We start from the raw sequence: 10,257 nt of genomic DNA on the forward strand, positions 1-10,257 counted from the left end.
AAGGGGCCACATGGTAAGGGGTGTGGGAGACCTCTGGGAACTGAGTGAAGCCCCTGCTGATAGCCAGCCAGGATATGGATCCTACAGCCACAGGAAGGGAATTCTGCCTTAATCATGTGAGCGTGGAAGAGGTTCTCAAGTCTCAGATAAGAACCCCACCCAGCTAATACCTTAATTGCCTCAGATGAGACCCTGAGTGGAAAACCAGCTGCACCGGGTCTGGAATTCTGACCTGCAAGCTTATCAGTGGGTATTGTTTTAAGTCACTAAATTTGTGGTTAATTTGTTACTTGGCAACTTAAAACTAATATAGTAAGTTAAAATACAAAAACATTGTCCAACCAAATATGTTTTGTCCTGCCTGGTCCTGCCCCGTTAACAATCATTTCTCAAACGGAAAAGAAGGATGGTCGAAGGGGCTGAGTATGTAGCCTACCAGACACCAAGCTCTTATGGACACTAAACAAGCTTCTGGAACAGCTCTGGCTAACTCCCAGAGACCCAGTACATTTCTGGGTCAGAAATCAGAGCCAGATTCAGATGTAAGGACAAGCCGAGGACTGATGCAGAAAGCAATATTTTAAAATCTCACCATTTCAGGGCACCTGGATAGCTCAGTCAGTTAAGTGTCTGACTTCGGCTCAGGTAATGAACTCACAGTTCGGGAGTTTGAGTCCCACATCGGGCTCTGTGCCAACAGCTTAGAGCCTGGAGCCTGCTTCTGATTCTGTGTCTCCCTCTCTCTCTGCCCCTCCCCACTCATGCTCTGTCTCTTGCTCTCTCTCAAAAATAAATAAACAGAAAAAATTTTTAATAATAAATATGTGAATAAAATAAAATCTCACCATTTCAGGGGTACCTGGCTGGCTCTGTTGGTAGAGCATTGGACTCTTGATCTCAGGGTCATAAATTCAAGCCCTACATTGGGCACAGAGCTTACTTAAATAAAACAAAAATGGGGGCACAGGGGTGGTTCAGTCAGTTAAGTGACCGACTTTTGATTTCGGCTCAGGTCATTATCTTGTGGTTCATGAGATTGAGCACCAAGTTGGGCTCTGCACTGACAGTGCAGCAGAGCCTGCTTGGAATTCTCTCTCTCTCCATTGCTCTCTGCCCCTCACCGCCCCCCCCCAAATAATTAAATAAACATTATTTTTAAAATGTTAGAAGAAATGAAAAATAAATAAAAATATCATCATTCCATGCAAACTGGTGCAGCCACTCTGGAAAACAGTATGGAGGTTCCTCAAAAAACTAGAACTACCCTCTGACCCAGCAATTGCACTACTAGGTATTTATCCAAGGGATACAGGTATGCTGTTTTAAAGGGACACATGTACCCCAACGTTTATAGCAGCACTATCAACTATAGCCAAAGTATGGAAAGAGCCCAAATGTCCATCAATGGATGAATGGAAAAGAAGATGTGGTATATATATACAATGGAGTATGACTCAGAATCAAAAAGAATGAAATCTTGCCATTTGCAACTACGTGGATGGAACTACAGGGTATTATGCTAAGTGAAATTAGTCAGAGAAAGACAAGTATCATATGACTTCACTCATATGAGCACTTTAAGAAACAAAACAGAGAACATAAGGGAAGGGAAGAAAAAAATAATATAAAAACAGGGAGAGGGACAAAACATAAGAGACTCTTAAATATGAAGAACAAACAGAGGGTTACTGGAGGGGTTGTGGGAGGGGGGATGAGCCAAATGTGTAAGAGGCATTAAGGAATCTACTCCTGAAATCATTGTTGCACTATATGCTAACTAACTGGATGTAAATTTAAAAAAGAAAAAAAAATCTCATCATTCCATTTAAGACCCTTATAAAAAGGAGAAAACATCATCAGGAAACCCAGCTCTGCATTGGCTAGCTGTGCAGATGTGAGCAAGTTACTTTACCTCTCTAAGCTACAATGCTTCTTTTAGAAAATGAGGGACTCAGACTAGATGATCTCAGAGGTCCCTTAAGACCTTTCACACTTTCATTCAACAAATATTGGTTGAGGTCCTCCTATGTGCCAGGCCCTGAGCCAGGCACTGGGACTGCAGCTATGAATCGAAGTCTATTCACTGGACTCAAATTTCCCATAGGAGTATTTGACAGCTCAGGAAAAAGAGGGCTCCTATTTAAAAAAACAAAACAAAACAAACAAACAAACAAAAAAAAAAACCTGGGTGTTTTAGGCTGCTCCAGCTCTCACTATCTTCATCCTGCCTTTTCCAGGTGAAATCTCAGGTCAGGCCCACCCCACCATGGGCCATGGTGACTTCATCCACCAAAAACACTGGAAAGCCAAAATGGGTAAGTGTGATTTGGAAGAGCAAGGACTGTGAGGAATGGTAGAAACTCAACTCATTCTGTTTCAGCTGTTTTGGGCAAGAACCTCCCTTCAGTTCACTTGGCCACTGAAGGAGTGATTAAAAAACATTTAGAATCAAGGCCAACCCTTGATTAGGCCAAAAATGTTAAGCAGGCAACTTGTTCTCAGCTAGCTGCCAACTAATCTCAATTAAAGAAGGAGCCAATAGCTTGACATTTTTATAAAATGTTAAAATCCCTGGGGAAGTGCCCTGAAGGTAAACCAGTCTCAGAAATCTCTCAACTACATTCTTGCCAAGTGGTTTTCAAACTGTCCTCAAACTCACTGCTTTCTTGGGCAACCCTGTGGCCCATGCTGAGCTTTGGAAAGCTGGGTCTTGCATTGAGCTGAGACCAGGGTCCAAGCAGGCTTCTTCCCATTTCCCTGGCTCTTTGTGCCCAAGCAAGAGGACATCCTCTCTTTCCTGCCTGCCATGCTTTCCTTCTCCAGGCAGCAGTGGTTCTTCCAATCATCTCTTGTGTGCTGTGGCCTTGGGCTTCCTCATCACCCTGGCCACTCTTCTCCAGAAATTCCTGGCTGATCAGCTCCCTCCTGCAGTCTGGTGCCCAAAACCCAGCCCAATGTCATGTCTGGCTTTCACCAGTTAGGTCAGGTTGGTCACCTTCCTGGATATGGTAGTCTGGTTAGTGCAAACTGATATCTGTGAATTCATTTTAGCCACCAATTGCAAATAGCCTACAACTAAGCATCTAAAACCTCAAAGTTCTTTTTCAACAGGGTTCTTTTGATGGCAAATGATAAGACATTTGAAAAAGGAAAGTGACACTGAAAATGGAATTTTGGGCTCACTTTATCTGTGAATTTCAAGTGTCAGATGAAGTTTTAGGCAGGTCTGAAGCCAGGTCTTCAAGGAAAATGTCATGGTTCCGTCTGTCTCTCTCCATGCCACACTCCCTCTCTACTGCTTCAGTTGGGTCTGATTCTCAGTCAAAGCCTCCCCATAGTGTAGCAGTGGCCCCCAGTTGCTGCAGCATACCATCCTGTCAGCAGTTTCACAGCCCCAGTGAAAAACTACATCTATCCCAAGGTCCTAGGAGAACTCTAGCCTGGCTGACCACATGTTCACCCAAGATCAAATTACCAAAGCAGGAAAATGGGGTGCACTAATTGGTCAGGGCTAAGTTTTGTATTCACCCTTGTGTAAAGGGCTCCACAGAGAAAAGAGTGTTTCTAAGACCAAATGAAGGCAGAAGGAGCACTGCTTAGTCAAGAACAATAAATAGCCTGGGTGGCTCAGTAGGTTAAGTGTCTGACTCTTGTTATTGGCTCAGGTCATGTTCTCACTGTCTGTGAGATCAAGCCCCAAGTTGGGCTCTGCGCTGGGCGTGGAGCCTGCTTAGGATTCTCTCTCCCTCTCTCTCTGCCCCTTCCCCACTTGCTCATGCACTCTGTCTCTCTCTCTCTCTCAAAAAAAGCCAGTAAACATTCACTCTAGCCATGTCAGCCATATTCAAACCTTGCCCCCCACCCCGCACCTGTCCCAGGCCTGGAATCAGCACCAAGCTCAGTGCCTGTGCAGAGCAGTAACAGCCCTCTCAACATAGGTGATACTGCATGCTGCTTTGTAACCTTCTTTGTTTCACTTAACATTATAGTGTAAGCATTTCCTCAAGTTATTAAGACTTATTTATGACATATTTTAAGACATGGTTACTATTTCATGGATGTACCATAATTTGTCTAACTATTCCTCTATTGTTAGAGAATCATGTTTCTTTCTTTCTTTGTGTGTGTGTGCCTATAAATAATATACACCAATATGAACCTTTTTTACACCTTTTTTCATAATTCCTGATTATTTCTCTAGAAGGTGTTCTTAGAAGTTGAATAAATGTGTCAAAGAGTATTTCAAAGTTATTCTTGATGCATATTACCAAATTGTTTTCCAGAAAGATTTATATATGTATATATATAAATTTATATATGTATGGGGACAGTGGTAAGTGGTAACTTTAACCTGAAAACAAACCACAATGTATAAATAAGGTCTTGGCTAGCTCAGAGACTGAAACTTTCTGTAAATTATATGCCTGAAGAAAGTGGCTAGCCATGTCCAGATTAAATCTGGGGGACCGTGAACTGGGGATTTCTTGAATTTCTCAGGGATTTCTTGTAGTTGGCAAAGTTTGCATCAGCCACCCCAGCATCACAGTCTTGTCCCCTGTGTCACCCTCCCTACATGCCTCACCCATTTCCCCATCCATGCCCTTTCTAGAAAAAGCACTAACAACATCATTCACACTAAATGGCTGTAAGGTTTAATCCAGGGAGATTAACTAACATGAAATGAAGTTAAATAAATTAATTCCTCATTATGACCTTTCAGACATCAGTAAGCTGATTGGAAATATTCTTGGATAAACCTCCTTATGTCCCTGTAATCACAGAGTAAGCAGCTGCCTTTCCAAACCAGTCTTAAAACTCATCTTAGGGGCGCCTGGGTGGCGCAGTCGGTTAAGCGTCCGACTTCAGCCAGGTCACGATCTCGCGGTCCGTGAGTTCGAGCCCCGCGTCAGGCTCTGGGCTGATGGCTCAGAGCCTGGAGCCTGTTTCCGATTCTGTGTCTCCCTCTCTCTCTGCCCCTCCCCCGTTCATGCTCTGTCTCTCTCTGTCCCAAAAATAAATAAACGTTGAAAAAAAAAAACAAACAAACAAAAAAAAACTCATCTTAGTCCTGGGGGTGCCTGGGTGGCTCAGTCGTTTGGGTGTCCGACTTAGGCTAAGGTCATGATCTCGCGGTTTGTGAGTTCGAGCCCCGCGTTGGGCTCTGTGCTGACAGCTCGGAGCCTGAAGCCTGCTTCGGATTCTGTGTCTCCTCCTCTCTCTGCCCCTCCCTGCTCATGCTCTATCTCTCTCTGTCTCTCAATAACAAATAAATGTTAAGAAAAAAATTTTAAAAAAAACTCATCTTAGTCTTATATATGCTCAAGGACCCAGTGAATTGTAGGCTGAGTGGGTGATGTGTCAATGCCCAACAGTGTATTATGTATAGTATATCAAAGTATCAACAGGACATTAAAGTAAGCATTGGAAATTCTGATAATAATCTTTGTTGTACCAGAGGAAGGAATAGACCAATTATGTTAAAATAATTCTGTGCCAGTTACTGTTTATTGAGCACATATGAGCACACAGGCACCATGCTAAGAAGTTACATATTTATTTCATCCTTAAAAGCAAGCCTTCGGTCTCACGTATATTAAATGATGTGCGCACATCATACAACCGCTGCATCTGGCATCTGAATCCCAGGCCCACATCTTCCTGCCACATCTCCACATCTTGAAATTGGCTGCCCACAGTGGCTACCTGTCCTGGCCTCTCTAACATTAACATATCACATGAGGACACACATGTCCTCCTACTAATGTAGTATAATGTTATTAAATGAAAAAAATAGTTGAAGCTAATAAAATTGCTTTAAATTAATGAAGCCACTATAGTGAAATTATAATTAAAGTGTCTAACTCTTGATCATTGATGGCAACAAGAGCATCTTCCTCTGAACAACATCATGTGAAGTTAAGGCTGCAAATCCAGTCCTCTTTTAGAGTTATTTGCCCTCCCTGTCCTTGTCCTTATACCTAGTGGTGGACATGGACAGTGCCTGGTGATCATAACCATGTGAGGATGTTGCTGTCATTAGGCTCCCTTCAATCCCACCCCTTTCAGAGAGCCTGACATATCCTACTTTCCTTGGAGGCTTGCCCTCCACCTTCTTCCCCTTACCCCCCTCCTGTCACAATCACTACCACTGTTTCACACTTTTCCTCAGCTGTGTCAGGGGAAAAGTTTGAAGACCAACAGTAATATTAAAAATACCTACACTTGGGGCGCCTGGGTGGCTCGGTCGGTTAAGCAGCCGACTTCGGCTCAGGTCATGATCTCGCGGTCCGTGGGTTCGAGCCCCGCGTCGGGCTCTGTGCTGACAGCTCGGAGCCTGGAGCCTGTTTCAGATTCTGTGTCTCCCTCTCTGACCCTCCCCTGTTCATGCTCTGTCTCTCTCTGTCTCAAAAATAAATAAATGTTAAAAAAAATTAAAAAAAAATACCTACACTTGGGGGCGCCTGGGTGGCTCAGTCGGTTGAGCGCCCGACTTCGGCTCAGGTCATGATCTCACGGTGAGTTCGGGCCCCGCATCGGGCTCTGTGCTGACAGCTCGGGGCCTGGAGCCTGCTTTGGATTCTGTGTCTCCCTCTTTCTCTGCTCCTCCCCTGCTCACACTGTCTCTCTCTCAAAAATGGATAAAGATTTTTAAAAAATGTTTTTTTTTAAATAAAAAAATATATCTAAACTTGGGGCACTTGGGTGGCTCAGTTGGTTAAGGTCTGACTTTGGCTCAGGTCATGATCTCACGGTTCATGAATTCAAGCCCCACACCTGACTCACTACTGTCAGCACAGAGCCTGCTTCGGATCCTCTGTCCCCTTCTCTCTGCCCCCCGCCCCACCGCCTCAAAAATAAATAAACATTTTTAAAAAGTGCCTAAACTGTATAAATGTTTTATATTTTTAATGCCCACTCATTCTATCACTTTTTCCATCCAGCAAACTTGGCAACTACCTCCTATGAACTGAAGTCAAAACTTCAATGACATGTCTCATTTGAACTTCATTACTTTAAAAGGTATGATTTGGAAGATTTCACACAAAAAATTTACATTTCTGCCTCTCCTGGAAAATGAGAAGGCCTAGCTCTTCAGCCCTGCATCCCCACCAGGTAACCTGGAGTTGACAGCAGTATCTTGTGGGTGGTGTGGGCAGGCGTCCTCACTCACTCTCCTGCTCAGCTTTGAAGGGGGAGTGATATGGCATGATTCAATTTTAAAAAGTTTACCCTGGCTGGATGATGGACTTAGTTTGGATAGACACTCAGGTGGATGCACCCAGAATCTGATTGCTTCTCGGCACCCCACCACCTTCTTAGTATAAGCCACCAATCTCTCCCACCTAGACAATTATAACAGCCCCCTAACTTCCCTGTTCTGTGGTCTCTTCTCACAGGCAACCTGAATGGTACCTGATGAGAATGTACTCAAAACCTCCAATGGCTCCCATCTAACTTGGAATCCAACCCAAAGTCTTTCCCAGAGTCTACATAGCCTCTGCTCACCTCTCTGGCCTCTCCTGTCACCTTCTCCTGTGCTCCTGGCACATTCTGGCCTCCCTGTAGCTTTCCAGCAAGCCAAATGCTCTCCTCCTACCATTCACCTTTGCATGCACTGTTCCAGTCTTGCTGTCTTCTTGTCCTAGAGTTCAGCTGCCTGACAACTTCCCAACCCTGGCTGTCTGCTTCTGTTGCTTCATTCCCCTGCCAACTGAGATTGAACAGGATCCCATATCACTCCTGTCCTTCACCGTTGCTCCACCTCTCTGTTCTGTTTCATTCTTCACACATTACTAACTAACAGAACGTCTGTTTGATATCAGTCTCTGCCCTTGGCAAAATCTGCACTAAGAGTCTCTGCTGTGCCACAGAACCCAACACAGACACAGCACATGGGTGTGCACAGCAACTACTGTGGAGAGAGTGGCTGAGAAATGGTCCACAGCAGGGCTGTCTTGTGAGGCGAAAGGCAAGATCATAGGGATGTGGCCAAGGTAGTGTGGTGGACATGGAACAAGAAGCACTATCTGGAAGCTCTCCAGGACAACTGTGGTAATGGGCCTCAGAATGCTCTCCAGTCCTCTGATTTGGACAGCCACATGGAAGATGGTTGCATTCATCCAGAAGAGTCACCAGGAGCTATCAGGCTGGAGGGAAGGCTGTGAATTTACGTTTAGACATCGGACATTGTGTGGGAAGTACAAGATATAAAGATGCCAGAAGATGGACTTTCTACACTTGCTCTGAGATCTATCTGCTTAGTACAAAGGACATGAGAATCCATTGCTAACAGAGGAGTTAGATGCTCTGGATTTTGGGCTGGTAGCCTCTTTTTTCTGTATCAAGCAGCACCTGGCAGCAAAAGATGAGGAACACTAACCAAAGGGACTCTCCACACCTAGTAACCCTACTACCTACAGGCTGTTGAACTCAGGGTAGGACAAGAGGGCTCCAAGAAGCAACTGACTGACTCATCGATACAACTGTGTCCTTTAATAAAGTGAAGACTTGCTTTCTTTAAAATCTGAGGGCATCACTTTTTTTGACAGAAATTAGTTCAAAACCTTTATATGGCCACTGCAGCTTAATGGCAGGGGCAGCATTATGGGATTTGGAAAGTGGTATAAAAGCAGGGAGAATGAAGCCTCCCAGCTGTCAGGACAGCCTAATGGAGACATTGATATCTGGCTGCCTGGGAATTCTAGGGCCTTCTAGAAAATTTAGCACAGTGGAACTAGAAGGATATTCTTTCACACAATCCTGAGGATTTGTTGCCCTAGATGTAGAAAGAGATTAAAAATGAAAGTAAAGCATTGGCTCACAAAGCAGGCTTGGGAATGAAGTAAACGGCTAGAGTCCAGACACATGGCTACCATGAAAGATTAAACACAGAAGGCGCCACAGGTACAGGCAAATTACCTCCCCCCCCCCCCGACCACCACCAGTGAAGCCAGGATTCTGGTAACTAGGGACTTGTTTACAGTATAAAATAACTGAGAGAGTCCTCCTCAATTAAGGAGGAGGAGAGAGAAAGAGAAGAAGAAAAAAGCTTCATATTTTCAGAGATTAAATCCTTCCCATAGACCACAAAAGGGAGACCAATTACAGGAAAATTTCATTTTAATGGGCACTCTGTTTGAATATTATCACTATTGACTATGAGTAATTCTGTTTTAGTATGTGTGAGTTAAAACCTCTGCTTTTTCAGACAAGAGTACTTTCTGCCAATGAGCTGTGACTTAAAGCTGTGTGATTTGTGTAAATGTGTTGTAATTAATTGAGCTTTAAAAATTGACTTTGAGGGGTGAAGGTCTTGGAAATGGATGCTAGCTTGGAAAAAGGCACCTTCTAAGAGGTGATAAAAGATATTTAACTGACACGAAGCTCCTCTAAATTTATTTTGGTGGAGGCAATTAAAAAAAATCTGCGTATGTTTGAAAAAGACAAAATTTAATTTAAAAATATCTTAACATTAGAACAAAATAAAGACTGGCTTGGGAAAGTTAGAGTTGAATGAGAAACATCAGCATGAACTCATGTATTTTAAAGGGATTCTAATTCTATCACTAACAGTGTAACTGGGCAGCCCCACCCCCCAGGGCATAATCACAGTTTACAGCCTATGAGCCCCAAGGCCTACGTCTTTGTCTGTATTACCTTCCCCACAAATAGGGCTCAAAAATCCTTGAAAGATCATTAAATTTGTGTTAAGGATGGCAAAAATCAAGATAGGCCCAAGACACTTGCCAGAGAATGTTTTCTAAACTGTTTTGAGATATTGCTAAATAAAACAAAGAACCCACACTGACCATACTGCATTGCTTTTTCAAAAAGAAAGTACCCATTATAGTTAACTGAAGCATGTTAAGGCTGTGAAAAGCCATGAGATTTGTGTGAGTCATATACTCAAGTTCTGATCACCTAAGTTGACTATCTTAAATCATATTCAAGAATATAGGGGCACTTGGCTGGCTCAGTCCATAGAGCATGCAACCCTTGATCTCAGGGTCATGGATTCAAGCCCCATGTTGGGGGTACAGATCACTTTTTTAAGAAAGAATATAGGGCGCGTGGGTGGCTCAGTTGGTTAAGCATCTGATTCTTGGTTTCAGCTCAGGTCATGATCTCGCAGTTCATGAGTTTGAGCCCCACCTCGGGCTTCATGCTGTTGTGGAGCCTGCTTGCAATTCTCTCTCTCCTTCTCTCTCTCTGCCCCTCCCTTGATCACTCTCTCTCTCTCTCTCAAAGTAAATAAAT

The 10,257-nt window shown here is 43.7% G+C and overlaps 1 long non-coding RNA gene across 1 annotated transcript; it reads left to right on the top strand.

Moving 5' to 3' along the window:
* Positions 1-1,786: 1,786 nt before the first annotated feature.
* Positions 1,787-10,025, top strand: LOC124519882 (uncharacterized). The gene is made up of 3 exons (XR_006964210.1): positions 1,787-2,315; positions 6,942-7,113; positions 7,398-10,025. It is a non-coding gene; the product is annotated as an uncharacterized LOC124519882 (long non-coding RNA).
* Positions 10,026-10,257: the final 232 nt, after the last annotated feature.

This window comes from Lynx rufus, unplaced genomic scaffold, assembly GCF_022079265.1.
Source record: "Lynx rufus isolate CCGP_SWC_20201006 ecotype Redwood Valley unplaced genomic scaffold, mLynRuf1.p SCAF_29, whole genome shotgun sequence".
NCBI classification, from domain to species: Eukaryota; Metazoa; Chordata; class Mammalia; order Carnivora; family Felidae; genus Lynx; species Lynx rufus.